Source organism: Lithobates pipiens, unplaced genomic scaffold (genome assembly GCF_037356315.1).
Source record: "Lithobates pipiens isolate NorthernLeopardFrog02 unplaced genomic scaffold, aLitPip1_a1.2 Scaffold_22, whole genome shotgun sequence".
Classification (NCBI taxonomy): Eukaryota; Metazoa; Chordata; class Amphibia; order Anura; family Ranidae; genus Lithobates; species Lithobates pipiens.
In genome coordinates, this window is record NW_027507784.1 from 90,928,978 (window position 1) to 90,943,211 (window position 14,234).

Consider the following 14,234-nt stretch of genomic DNA (forward strand, 5'->3'; position numbering starts at 1 on the left):
AAATAAAATAAAAGAATAGAATATAATAGAGTGGTAATTAAGTGATTCCCCAGACCACACATGTAAATTGCCACCATCCCTTGGTAATACATAGAATAAACCTCGGAAAATGGGATTTTATGGGCAACTGAAAAAAAAATGATATATATAGAACATAACATATAGAAAATTGTATTTATTGTCGAAAAAATGTTTTAAAAAGTCTCATATTAATAATACAAAACATTGTAAGAGTAGTACTATCAACATTGCATATTGCATAAATGATGTTTGTAAACATTGCACGTTTGGCCATGAAGTGGTAATCCCCATCTACTTGCTGTTCCCTTAAATCATGGATTTGAAAAAGGAATACTGCAGAGGGGGATACCCAACGCGTTTCAAAAATATTGTTCTGAATCTTCTTCAGTGAATAATACCACTTCTGAAAAAAAACAGCTTCAATTAGTAAAACATTGATACAAATTCATATGTGACTATGCATCAAAATTATCATTGACATGCACTTACAAAGAATGTGTATGTTTAGCAGGAGCACTCCTCCAAAAGACATGGATGCCATATATCGGCCACTGAAGGCCTACCCTTGTCCACGCCCAAAAACTGCCAGATATCACTGCCCTGAATGCCATAAAGGGACACTGTGGGAAGGGGGAAAAAAGCAGAAAAAATTATAATAAATCCCCAGGAAGAAAATAAGTCTCAATTCCAAGGAGTGAAGGGTCAGACAGACAAACAGAAAATAAAAGAATATAAAAAATATATAAATAGAAAAAAGGGGATAGAATAGAATATAAAAGAAAAGAGTAAAACAGAACAAAATAGAATAGAAAATAAAAGAACAGAATAGAATAGAAAATAAAGGAATAGAATAGAAAATAAAGGAATAGAATAGAATAAAAAATAGAATAGAATAGAATAAAAAAACAATATAACCAACTTCTGAAATTCAAATGTCATAAATATAATATATATTATATTTATGAAACTATTATTATTATATTATTTATATAAACATATATAATATATATGTATTATAATATAATAAATTTGAATTCAAACTGAATAGAAACAAGTATAATAGAAAAGAAAATAATAGAGTAAAATAGAATAAACAATAGAACAGAATAGAATAGAATAGAAAAAATGTAATAATATAACCGTTTTCCGAAATTCTGATTTTGAATAGAATAATTTTGAATTAGAATAGAACAGAATAGAAAGGGAAATAATAGAACAGAAAATTAAAAAAAATAGAATCGAAAAAAAATGGAATAAAATGAAATCGAAAAAAATATAACCAGCTTCCTAAATTTGAATAGAATAAATTCAATTTCGAATGCAATTCGAATAGAGTTACAATAATATTTGAATAGATGTGAATTGGAATAAACACAAAATAAATTCCGAATTTTTTTTTTAACAAATTAAACTAATGTAACTAAACAAATTTATGTAAATAACATGAAACCAAACAATTTTTTTTCGTTCTGCACATGTCCACCCTGCTGCATTGTGAACACAGGAAGTTGGCCACTCACTTGACATGGGTGCCATTCAGAGATGGCTTTGTCCCTTTTCCTCAATGAATACAAACCGTTCCCTGATTGGACAAGGCAGAGAAGATGGACAATGATGCCATGCTCTCCATCTTGTTTATTCAGAGAACACTTTGCATTAATTCTGAAAATTCAAGGAATTCTCTGAATGGAGCCCTTGCCGAGTGGTCGACCTTCTGTATTCAGAATGCAGCAGTGCAGCTGCTTGGCACGGGACCGGAAAGCAAGGGGAGATCAGTATAGTAGGGGTGCCTAATTCAGCGATTTCTAGCCCCTCGGGGGTCCCACAGGTATTGTATATGCATAGTTACATTCGTCCCAGAGGCGTAACTAGAGCCTTCAGGGCCCCGGTGCATGAAACCTTGAGGCCAGGGGTTCTTCCCACTGATCCCAGAGACCCTTTACTCCCATCATGGGGCCTTTTTTAAGCCCCGGTACACAATTGCAACACATAAAGTCATGTGACGGTTCAAAAGACAGTTTTAGCCGCAACTCTCCATCAGCTGGGGTATCCTTTGGAATCTCCAGAGTAATCAAAGAGATGTAAAGTAGAGAGAATTATAGCTCCATTAAAAATGTCTAAATTTGGTAAATATTTTGTGCCACAAGTGATCACAAGAAGAAGCCAACACCTTTCAGGGACTCAATTCTCCCTTCATCAGGGTTTGACGCTGGTAATAAATAAGGAAAAGACAGGACTACAGTTTCTATAATAAATGAGAATCGTCTCCACCAGTATCTAAGCCCTGATAGAGTATCGAGCACCCAAAATGCGTTGGCTTCTTCGTGTGATCACTGTTGAACATGTTGAACAAAATAAAGATTTTCTGGACTTACAACATTTCTGTGGAGCTCATTCTCTCCACTTTTGTTTTGTCATAGAAACAGGTTTCCCCCATTGGGGGATCTTCTCTTGTCTCTTCCTTTGGTGAAAATTCAACGTTCTTGGATTTCCCATCTCTTTCTGTTTTGGTGATAATGGTTACCAGACCTGAACCTCCTAACCAGGGATGTAGACAGCAATATAAACCAATCAATATACACCCTTTTGTTTTAAAGCAGAAAATAAAAAATATAGTTTTTTTGTTTTTTTTCAAAATTGACGGTCTTTATTTGATTATGGCACAACAAATAAAAAATGCAGAGGCGATTAAATACCACCAAAAGAAAGCTCTATTTGTGGGAAAAAAGAACATAAACTTAATTTATGTACAGCATTGCAAATGTCAGTTAAAGTAACGCGGTACTTTAATTGAAGTATCAGCACACCTATGCTGATTACCTGGGGTAAGAAATATACTTGCCTATTTTCAGGATGCTCTGGTCCGGTGACATGATCCGACTCCCCTGTTTCAGCTAGCGCAGCTGCAGGGGAGAGGAGGGAGCACTGTCAACGGATGGGTCATGGAAGCCTATGGGTGATGTCACCACTCCCAGGCTTTACCAGCTGTTGTCGAGTCCTCTCTCCTCTCCCCTGCAGCTGGCCTTTTTTTAGGATTAGTTAGGTATAGCCTGGAATTCCATTTTAGCCACTTCCGGACCGCCCACCGCCGTTATACGTTGATACTTTGAAGAGGAATATCGTTGTTATGGATAGCTGCCATAACCCCGGTATCCTCTGCTTCAGCAGGCGGTCCGCTTCAAGATAAAAGTGGTCTCTGCGGCAGATTCGCCGCAAAATCACTTTTATCGGCAGAGGGAGATGGCCCCCCTCCCACTGCGCTCTGGTGCCCTCCGCCACTGCCGACGGCTCCGATAAGCGCAGTGGGAGGATGTTATCCCTTGTGTGACATGGAGACCAGTGAGGGGAAGATGGCCCCCACCCATCTCCATATCATTGCAGGGTGGAAGCGACGTCAAAACGTCCCTTCTGCCCATAGCTCTGAAAGGGACACTTTTTTTTTATGACAATTTTTTTTTGCTTTTATTTTTTTTTATTGCATTTTAGTATAAATATGAGGTCCTGTCATGCTTTTTTTTATCTATTACAAGGGATGTTAGCATACCTTGTAATAGGAACAAAGGTGACACATTTTTTATTTTATTTTTTTAAAGAACAGTGTAAAAAATAAAAAAAATAAAAGGTAAAATAAATAAGAAAAAAAAAACGTGCCCCGTCCTGCCGAGCTGACGTGCAGAAGCGAATGCATACGTGAGTAGCGCCCGCATATGAAAACGGTGTTCAAACCACACATGTGAGGTATCGCCGCGATCGGTAGAGCGAGAGCAATAATTCCAGCCCTAGACCTCCTCTGTAACTCAAAATATGCAAACTGTAGATTTTTTTTTTAAACGTTGCCTATGGAGATTTTTAAGGGTAAAAGTTTGTCTCCATTCCACGAGCGGGCGCAATTTTGAAGCGTGGCATGTTGGGCATCAATTTACTCGGCATAACATTATCTTTCGCAATATAAAAAAAATTGGGCTAACTTTACCGTTGTCTTATTTTTTAATAGAAAAAAGTGTATTTTTTACTAAAAAATTGCGCTTGTAAGACCGCTGCCTAAATACGGTGTGAGAGAAAGTATTGCAACGACCGCCATTTTATTCTCTAGGGTGTTAGAAAAAAAAAAGTATAATGTTTGGGGGTTCTAAGTAATTTTCTAGCAAAAAACAAAACAAAACAAAACAGTTTTTTAACTTGGGCCTTAAGTAGTTAATTTACACCTACATACACGTTTCGTAGTGAACTATTATACTGTAATGAAATGGTTACATGACCTAGAAATGTATTGATGGCGGAGTCACGGGCATTTTGTGCATGCGATGCAGAGACAGGAAGTCCTTCCCTGCGGTGATGCAGTCCGGCCATTGAATATATGACGTCACTTGGATTAGTGAAACACACTGATGTCTTTTTTTGCTACATATTCGTGTGAAAGTGAAAAAAAAAAAGAGAGAAAAAAAAAAAGGGTGGAGTAATTTGATATTATTATTTATTTGATCACCTATATTCTGCTCCCCGCCAGATGTGCATACCAAGAGATCTGTCATACAATACAACATTTACGCGCATGAATACCTTGAGCTGTGCTCCCGAGAAATTGTACTTTAAACACATTTTCTGTTGACTTTGAAGTTTTTGTCCTCAAGCGCACTATCAGACTGAAGTGTAATCTACTGACTGCGGGGAATATTAGCTTTTAGAAATGGCGACGTAAATTGGCAAAGCGCCCCGGTCCATGAAACAGCAACACGTCCCAAAAGGAAGGAGAGATGACTTTTTGGAAACCTGTGTAGCTCTTGCTGTTAATTAAAACTGCTGCCATTATGGGGGAAATGATTAATGAAACGAGGAAGTAAATATTTTGTTTAAAGGGCCAATCAGACTGGAGCACGGAGGAGCCGCGACTAACACTGAAACATTTCAGGAGTTCATTAGATCTGAATATAAATACTATGGGTGACAAATGGTCATTTCCCAAAGAAGCTGTCTGCTGTAGCAGCTGGTGGTATTTTTTTTGGGGGGGGGTAAACAATACACCCACCACCGCCACCCCCCGGTGGTCGGTCACCAGCCCGGCACTTACCCCATCTAGGCTTCCTCCAGGCGGCGGCTTCACCCTGCATCTCCTCGTCCTGGGCTTCACATTGGCTCCCCCTGTGCCTCCTCCCTCTTCCTCCTCGGCGGCCAAAAGGATCACTTCTCCTCTCAGCCAATCGGGTGACGGGTCTCAGGACCTGCTTCTTGATTGGCCAGGAGGTGAATCAGGAAGACGACAACGAATATTTATTGTCGCACAACTGGGTGGGCTCGGGACGCAGCATTAGGGTTACAGAGAGGGATAGTGATGGGGTTACAGGGTGTTAGGGTTACAGAGAGGGATAGTGATGGGGTTACAGGGAAGGTTAGTGTTAGCCCTTGTACACACGATCGGAGATTCCGACGGAATGTGTCCGATCAGAGCGTTTTGTCGGATATTCCGACTGTGTGTGGTATGCATCGCACTGTTTCTGTCGGAATATCCGTCGGACCAAATTTTCCAACTTGCCGGAAATATTTTCCGACAAAATGCTCCGATCGGACATACTCCGATCATGTGTAGAGAATTCCGATCGGACAAAGTGCCACGCATGCTCAGATCAAATTCCTACATCAAAGCTATTGGCTACTAGTGTGAACATAGTCCCGAGGTAACGAAATAACGTCATCACGTTCTGAACGATCGGACATTCCGACAACTTTGTCCGACCGTGTGTATGCAACAGTTTCAGACAAAATCCGTCGGACAAAATCCGACAGATTTGGTTGTCGGAATCTCCGATCGTGTGTACAAGGGCTTAGGGTTACAGAGAGGGATAGTGATGGGGTTACAAGGAAGGTTAGTGTTAGGGTTACAGAGAGGAATAGTGATGGGGTTACAGGGAAGGTTAGTGTTAGGGTTACAAGGAGGGATAGTGATGAGGTTACAGGGAAGTTTAGTGTTAGGGTTACAGAGAGGGATAATGATGAGGTTACACGACCGAACTTTTCCACGGACTTGGTCCGGCGGACAATCCAACGGACGGACTTTGCAGCTGAGGTCCGCTGGACTTTCAAACGAACATACTTAGCCACACACGATCATTTCAAAAGTCCGACGGATTCGAATGTGATGACGTAGAATAAGGAAGTTCATAGCCAGTAGCCAACAGCTGCCTTAGCGTCAGTTTTAGTCTGTCGGACCTGCACACAGACGAACAGATTGTCCACTATAAGCCGAGTCCGGCGGACAAATTTGAAGTCTTATTTCTAGGTCCACTGGACTTTTGGGAAGAAAAAGTCCGCTGGAGCCCACGCACGATCAAATTGTTCGACGGACTCTGGTCCGCTGGACCAAGTCCGCCGGAAAGTCCGATCGTGTGTACGCGGCATTAGGGTTACAGAGAGGGATAGTGATGGGGTTACAGGGAAGGTTAGTGTCATGCCACGTACACACGACTGGACTTTCCGGCAGACTAGGTCCGACGGTCTTCCCGACGGACTTTCAGCGGAGTTCCGACGGACTTTCCGAACGAATGGACTTGGTCACACACGAACGGACTAATGCCTTGTACACGCGGTCGGAAATTCGAACGATCGATATACGAAAAATTCGAACGATCGGATTTTCCAACAATTTTGTCCGACCGTCTGTATGCAACACCAGTTTAGGACAAAATCCGTTGGAAAAAATCCAATGGATTTTGTTGTCGGAATTTCCGACCGTGTGTACAAGGCATTAGTCCATTTGAAAGTCCGTTCATTTTGAACGTGATGACGTAATACGGGACTAAAAAAGGAAGTTCAACAGCCAGTAGCCAATAGCTTCCCTTGCGTCGTATTTGGACCAGCACACAGATGGTTTTCCCCATTTATTCCGTCGGATAGATTTGAAACATGTTCTATTTCTAGGTATGTTGGATTTTTTTTTTCTCGAAAAAAGATCAGACTAGCATACACACACGATCGAATTGTCCGACGGACTAATCCCTTTGGACCTAGTCTGCCGGAAAGTCCGGTCGTGTGTACGCAGCACTATGGTCACAAATAGGGATAATAATGGGATTACAGGGATGGTTAGTGTTAAGGTTTAAGGTGGGGTTAGTGTTACAGGTATGGTTAGTAATGGGGTTAAAGGGAGGATTAGTGTTAGGGTTACAGGGAGAATTACTGGGAGGGTTTCAGGGAGAAATAGTGCTAAGGTTACAGGGAGAGTTCGGGTTGGGATTCCAAGAAAGATTAGTGCGAGGGTGGCAGGGAGGGTTAGTTTTAGAGTCGGGGTAACATTTGAAGGCTAGTGTTAGGGTCGGGGGTAAAAGTAGATTAGTGAAAGGGTAAGTGTAGAAAGGGATAGCGTTGGGGTTAGAGGAAGGGATATTGTTGGAGTTATATGGGGGGTTAGAGTTGGGGTTATAGGAAGGGATATTGTTGGGGTTACAGGGGGGGTTAATGTTGGGGTTACAGGAAGGGATAGTGTTGGGGTCACGGGGGGGTTAGTGTTGGGGTTACAGGAAGGGATAGTGTTGGGGTTACAGGAAGGGATAGTGTTGGGGTTACAGGAAGGGATAGTGTTGGGGTTACAGGTGGGTTAGTGTTGGGGTTACAGGAAGGGATAGTGTTGGGGTTACAGGGAGGCATTAGTGTTGGGGTTACAGGAAAGGATAGTGTTCGGGTTACAGGGAGGTATAAGTGTTGGGGTTACAGGAAGGGATAGTGTTGGGGTTACAGGTGGGTTAGTGTTGGGGTTACGGGGGGTTAGTGTTGGGGTTACAGGAAGCGATAGTGTTGGGGTTACGGGGGGGGGCGGTTAGTGTTGGGGTTACAGGAAGGGTTAGTGTTGGGGTTACAGGAAGGGATAGTGTTGGGGTTACGGGGGGGTTAGTGTTGGGGTTACGGGGGGTTAGTGTTGGGGTTACAGGAAGCAATAGTGTTGGGGTTACGGGGGGGTTAGTGTTGGGGTTACAGGAAGGGATAGTGTTGGGGTTACAGGGGGGGTTAGTGTTGGGGTTACAGAAAGGGATAGTGTTGGGGTTACGGGGGGGGGTTAGTGTTGGGGTTACAGGAAGCGATAGTGTTGGGAATATGGGGGGGTTAGTGTTGGGGTTACAGGAAGGGATAGTGTTGGGGTTACAGGGTGTTAGTGTTGGGGTTACAGCAAGCGATAGTGTTGGGGTTACGGGGGGGGGTTAGTGTTGGGGTTACAGAAAGGGATAGTGTTGGGGTTACAGGGGGGTTAGTATTGGGGTTATAGTTATAGTTTTGGGTTTACAGGAAAGATTAGCTAGCGAAACGGCACCAAAAGTATACAACCCTTTTGCTGCCTATTATCTGGTAACATCAGCCTGAACGTTATAATGTAAAAGTGATTTCTACATTGATCTGGCCTTCTGTACAACTAAACATACAAATCTTCAATTCACATTTTCACTCTATATAGCAGCGTTCCAGCAGAACTTGTAAGATGTATAAATGTGGAGACCGTCACATGATCATTGCCTATGTATACTTCTGCCCCGTACACACAACACGAAAATCTCACGACAGATCGTCCAAATTTTTTCGCTTGCTAGTCGCAAGTAGTAATTGAAGAGGTTTACTACAGTTCCGAAAATTCTTTTATGACAGAATAAAAAATTGGAAGTGATGTCATGTGTTGTAGTGTATTTGTATTGTATTTTCGGACAACAGCTATACTGAATAAAAAAAAATCAGACGATCTGGTATTGTATGAGAAAAATTGTCGTGCTTGTCCGAAATCGGTATAATATTGCTTGAACTGTGGCGATCGGCTCTCAAAAGCTCTGTACTAACGATCCGATTATCGTACGATCGCTTAAAAAGCGTTATTTTTTTGTCCGATTTTCGGATCGTGTGTACGAGGCATTAGTGTCACATAATGCTTCATGGTAAACAATTGATAATGAAGAAACTCTTATTGCCGTGTACACACGATCGGACTTTCCGGCAGACTAGGTCCGGCGGACCGGAATCCGTCGTACAATTCGATCGTGTGTGGGGCTCCAGCGGACTTTTTTCCCCCAAAAGTCCGGTGGACCTAGAAATAAAACATGTTTCAAATCTTTCCGACGGACTCGAGTCCGGTCAAAAAATCCGTTAGGCCGCGTACACACGGGCGGACTGTTCGCCCAACCTTGTCCGCTGAACAGTGTTTGGGCGGACAGTCCGCTCGTGTGTGGGCTTTCAGCGGACAGTTTCAGCGGACAGTTGGACGGACAAAGTCTTTCGGAAATTCCGAAAAACTGTCCGCTGAAACTGTGTTTGAGCGAACAGTCCGCCCGTGTGTGGGCCTGTCCGCTGTACTTTCGAAATGAGCGGACTGTTCCCGCTCGGAAAGTCCGCCCATTTCGAGCGCGTGTACAGGTAGGCGGGGCCCGCGAAGGAGACGTCGCGGGCTCCGCCGCCTGGAATGGGCTTAAAGGGGAACCCCAACGCCGAAAAAAATCGGCGTGGGGGTTCCCCCCAAGTCCACACCAGACCCTTGTCCGAGCACGCTACCCGGCCGGCCAGGAAAGGGGGGCGAGCGAGCGCGCCCCCCCTCCTGAGCCGTACCAGGCCGCGTGCCCTCAACATGGGGGGTGCCTTGGGGAAGGGGGGGCCGCGCGGCCCCCCCACCCCAAAGCACCTTGTCCCCATGTTGATGAGGACAAGGGCCTCTTCCCGACAACCCTGGCCGTTGGTTGTCGGGGTCTGCGGGCGGGGGGCTTATCGGAATCCGGGAGCCCCCTTTAAGAAGGGGGCCCCCGGATACCGGCCCCCCACCCTATGTGAATGAGTATGGGGTACAATGTACCCCTACCCATTCACCTGTGAAATAAAGTACAAATAAAAACACAACACAGGGGGAAAAAATATTTTATTGCACAGCCGGGGGTCTTCCGTCTTCGGGGGTCTTCTCGCCGGACTCCTCCGCTATGTGTGTGTAGCTCTTTTGCCAGCGGAGGAGTCCGGCTTTCTTCCTCCCCGCCGCCGGCCTCTTCTCCCGACTTCGGGGGTCTTGTCCCCCTCTTCGGTTCTTCTGCCGGGCCACCGCGCCTGGTCCGGTGGCCCGGTCTTCTGTCGCCGTCTTCCGTTCTTCTGTCGCCGCCTTCGGTTCTTCTGCCGGGCCACCGCGCCTTCTTGTAGCTCTTTTACAGGCGGTGGCCCGGTCTTCTGTCGCCGTCGCCGCCTTCCGTTCTTGTTCTTCTTCTTGTTCTTCTTGTTCTTCTCCAGGCGATGTTGACTCGACGAGCTCTCCGGCCGGAATGCCGGGGACGCGCTGTGCGGTCACTTATATAGTGACAATGGGGCGGGGTCACATGGTATATGTCACATGGGTTGGTCACATGGGTTGATGTCACATGGGGACTATGACATCGTAAGGGGGCGGGGTCACCATGTGACATCAACCCATGTGACATATACCATGTGACCCCGCCCCATTGTCACTATATAAGTCACAGCGCAGGGCGGCTCTGGCATTCCGGCCGGAGGGAGCGACGTGTCAACATCGCCTGGAGAAGAACAAGAAGAACAAGAAGAAGAACACGAACGGAAGGCGGCGACGGCGACAGAAGACCGGGCCACCGCCTGTAAAAGAGCTACAAGAAGGCGCGGTGGCCCGGCAGAAGAACCGAAGGCGGCGACAGAAGAACGGAAGACGGCGACAGAAGACCGGGCCACCGGACCAGGCGCGGTGGCCCGGCAGAAGAACCGAAGAGGGGGACAAGACCCCCGAAGTCGGGAGAAGAGGCCGGCGGCGGGGAGGAAGAAAGCCGGACTCCTCCGCTGGCAAAAGAGCTACACACACATAGCGGAGGAGTCCGGCGAGAAGACCCCCGAAGACGGAAGACCCCCGGCTGTGCAATAAAATATTTTTTCCCCCTGTGTTGTGTTTTTATTTGTACTTTATTTCACAGGTGAATGGGTAGGGGTACATTGTACCCCATACTCATTCACATAGGGTGGGGGGCCGGTATCCGGGGGCCCCCTTCTTAAAGGGGGCTCCCGGATTCCGATAAGCCCCCCGCCCGCAGACCCCGACAACCAACGGCCAGGGTTGTCGGGAAGAGGCCCTTGTCCTCATCAACATGGGGACAAGGTGCTTTGGGGTGGGGGGGCCGCGCGGCCCCCCCCTTCCCCAAGGCACCCCCCCATGTTGAGGGCACGCGGCCTGGTACGGCTCAGGAGGGGGGGGCGCGCTCGCTCGCCCCCCTTTCCTGGCCGGCCGGGTAGCGTGCTCGGACAAGGGTCTGGTGTGGACTTGGGGGGAACCCCCACGCCGATTTTTTTCGGCGTTGGGGTTCCCCTTTAAGCCCATTCCAGGCGGCGGAGCCCGCGACGTCTCCTTCGCGGGCCCCGCCTACCTGTACACGCGCTCGAAATGGGCGGATTTGCCTCCTCCTTACGTGGGCGAGTCCGTTCATTTCAAAAGTTGAGCGAACTGTTTGCCCAACCTTGTTCGTCAAACAGTCCGCTCGTGTGTGGGCAAGTCCGCTCATGCAAATTTTGAGCGGACTGTTTGACAAACTGTTTGCCGAACAAGGTTGGGCAAACAGTCCGCGCGTGTGTACGCGGCCTTAGTCTATATGCTGGTCCAACGGACAAAAACCGACTCTAGGGCAGCTATTGGCTACTGGCTATGAACTTCCTTATTCTAGTCCGGTCGTACGTCATCACGGTCAAATCCGTTGGACTTTGGTGTGATTGTATGTGGCGAAGTCCGTTCGTTTGGAAAGTCGGAACTCCGCCGAAAGTCCGTCTGGAAGACCGTCGGACCTAGTCCACCGGAAAGTCCGGTCGTGTGTATGCGCCATAAGAACCTCTGAGCTTCACATGCACAGCTTCTAATAGGAGAAAAAAAAGGCGTGACGCCATCTGATTATGAGCTCCTGAGTGTGCATAACACTTTTACATTACATCGCCACTCTTACTAGTGCAAAAACTATATATAAAAATAGGATTGAACCTCAATAGGGTTTTACCTGATTGGATAGGATGACTGTTTAATTAAGTACAAAGTATGTCAACATCTGTCATGATACTTTATTTGGTAATTTTATGAATAATCGGCTGCTGTTCAGATTTAAAGTGTACCTAAAGCCAAAAGTTACACTAGACACACTCCCAAACTTACTCCTCGGGGGCAGCTCCAAATATAGGTGAGTACTGCAGCAAAAGTCGTTTTTTTTTATTTTATATTTTTGTAGTATTTTCAATAAGCCTAAGGCTGGGTTTACACATGTGCAGGTCAGGAACCCGTGCATAATCGCACACGTTCCCGAACCCCGCAGTCAAAACGCGCTGCTCTTTAGCAGACTCGCAGGGGTGCCATCAATTGTCGATGGCACCAACACCCCCCCCCCCCACGCTTTGGAAAACGCACAACATTTTTTGGGTGCATGAAACTTCATGGTGTCACAGAACAATGCAGTTCTGTGTGACCACGTATTTAACCTCTTACTTACTGGGCCCAGACCAATTTTCAGCTTTCAGCGCTCTCACACTTTGAATGAAGATTGCACGGTCATGCTACACTGTACTCAATTTATAAAAAAAATTCCCCACAAATAGAGCTTTCTTTTGGTGGTATTTAATCACTGCTGGGTTTTTTTTGTTAAAAAAAACTTAAAATCTGTTATCAAATTTTGCAAACAGGTAATTTTTCTCCTTCATTGATGTACACTGATAGGCTGCACTGATAGGCTGCATTGATGTACACTGATAGGCTGCATTGATGGGAACTGATAGGCTGCATTGATGGGCACTGATAGGCTGCATTGATGTACACTGATAGGCTGCATTGATGGGCACTGATAGGCTGCATTGATGTACACTGATAGGCTGCATTGATGGGCACTGATAGACTGCACTGGTGGGCACTAATGAGCGGTACTGAGGGGCACTGATAGGTGGCACTGATGAGTGGCAGCAATTGACACTGATGGGTGGCAGTGATGGACACTGATTGGCACTAGTAGGTGGCACTGATAGGCAGCACTGCTAGGTGGCACTGATTGGCACCACTGGTGGGCATTGATAGGTGGCACTGATATACACTGGTGGGGACTGGCAGGTGGCATTGGTGGGCACAGATGAGGTGGCTGTGGCTCTTCCTCTTCAGGCCCAATGTCCCTTTCACAGAAGACGGTGATCGGCTTTTTTTTTCCAAAAAAAAAGATTACCGATCTTCTGCTTACATCACGTGATCAGCTGTCATTGGCTGAGAGCTGATCACGCGGTAAGGGGCAGGATTCGCAGGAGGAGCCCAAAGAGTGGCGCTACAGAGCTGAAAAAACATGTAGTATATCACTATGTTGGTGTTTGTTGGCAGACAATTCCTTGCCGTTTGTATGCAAGAGAAAATCCAGGCACACACCTTCGGAACAAAAGTCCGAGGTTTTGTCTGCGGAAAATCCGATCGCGTGTACGAGGCTTAAGGCTCTGTCTGTCCACACCTATGCAGGAAGTGTGTTCACATTACCATGCAATTTTGCACTTGCCGTTTAGAGCAGCCGGTTCCTTTCATGCATTACCAAGGAGCATTTATTGGAATTCCATGCGCCTGCCAAAGGGCTGCACCTTTTTGGTGGGAACACGTGCGATTTCGCAAGCATGCAGGAATGTGATGATATGCATAGAGAGATTTCCCCCTCACTTCCTGTTCTGGGGACAAACCTTTACCAGACAGGAAGTGAGGAAAATTCTGCAACAGTGAAAGAGAGAAAAATAAAAAAATATGGAATATGAGGATCTAGAATTCCCCTGCTTCAACACTAAATCTACTTATATTTTGCCTTCCCTGGTTCCCCCCTCTCCATTATCAATGTGCTTATGATGTCTTTCAATAAAACCTTTCCATTTTCATTGCATATCTTATATTAGACCCGATGATGTCATCACTGGGTCTCTGTGCGTCTCTATGCAATGCAGGCAGACCATAGCTAGTGGGAGGGGCCGGCAGGGGGCTGTACATGGCTTCCTGATAACATCCCAGCACCCGGCCTCAGTACTCCTCTCACGACTCCTCAGCCCCGATGCAAGCAGTGGGCGGGGGCTCTTGGGAGGAGTTATGCAAATATAATAATACCTTGATGGGTGAATGTGAGTCTGGAGGAGTGGGCGTTCCTAGTAGGCTGCATTTGCATGAAGACCTCCCCTAGGTAATGCCCACGTGTGATTGCTGGGCCTCTACGATTGAAAGAGCTGAAATCCAA

At 46.1% G+C, this 14,234-nt stretch overlaps 1 protein-coding gene across 1 annotated transcript in view; it reads right to left on the minus strand.

The window, feature by feature from the left end:
• Positions 1–263: 263 nt before the first annotated feature.
• The window catches only part of NHEJ1 (non-homologous end joining factor 1), a 282,429-nt gene continuing 268,458 nt past the window's right edge, over positions 264–14,234 (minus strand). Inside the window, exons 9-10 of the transcript XR_013261792.1 lie at positions 511–641; positions 264–424 (exon numbers count right to left, since the gene is read on the minus strand). The gene's annotated coding sequence lies outside the window, so the exon portion shown is untranslated. The remainder of the gene's footprint in view (positions 425–510; positions 642–14,234) is intronic.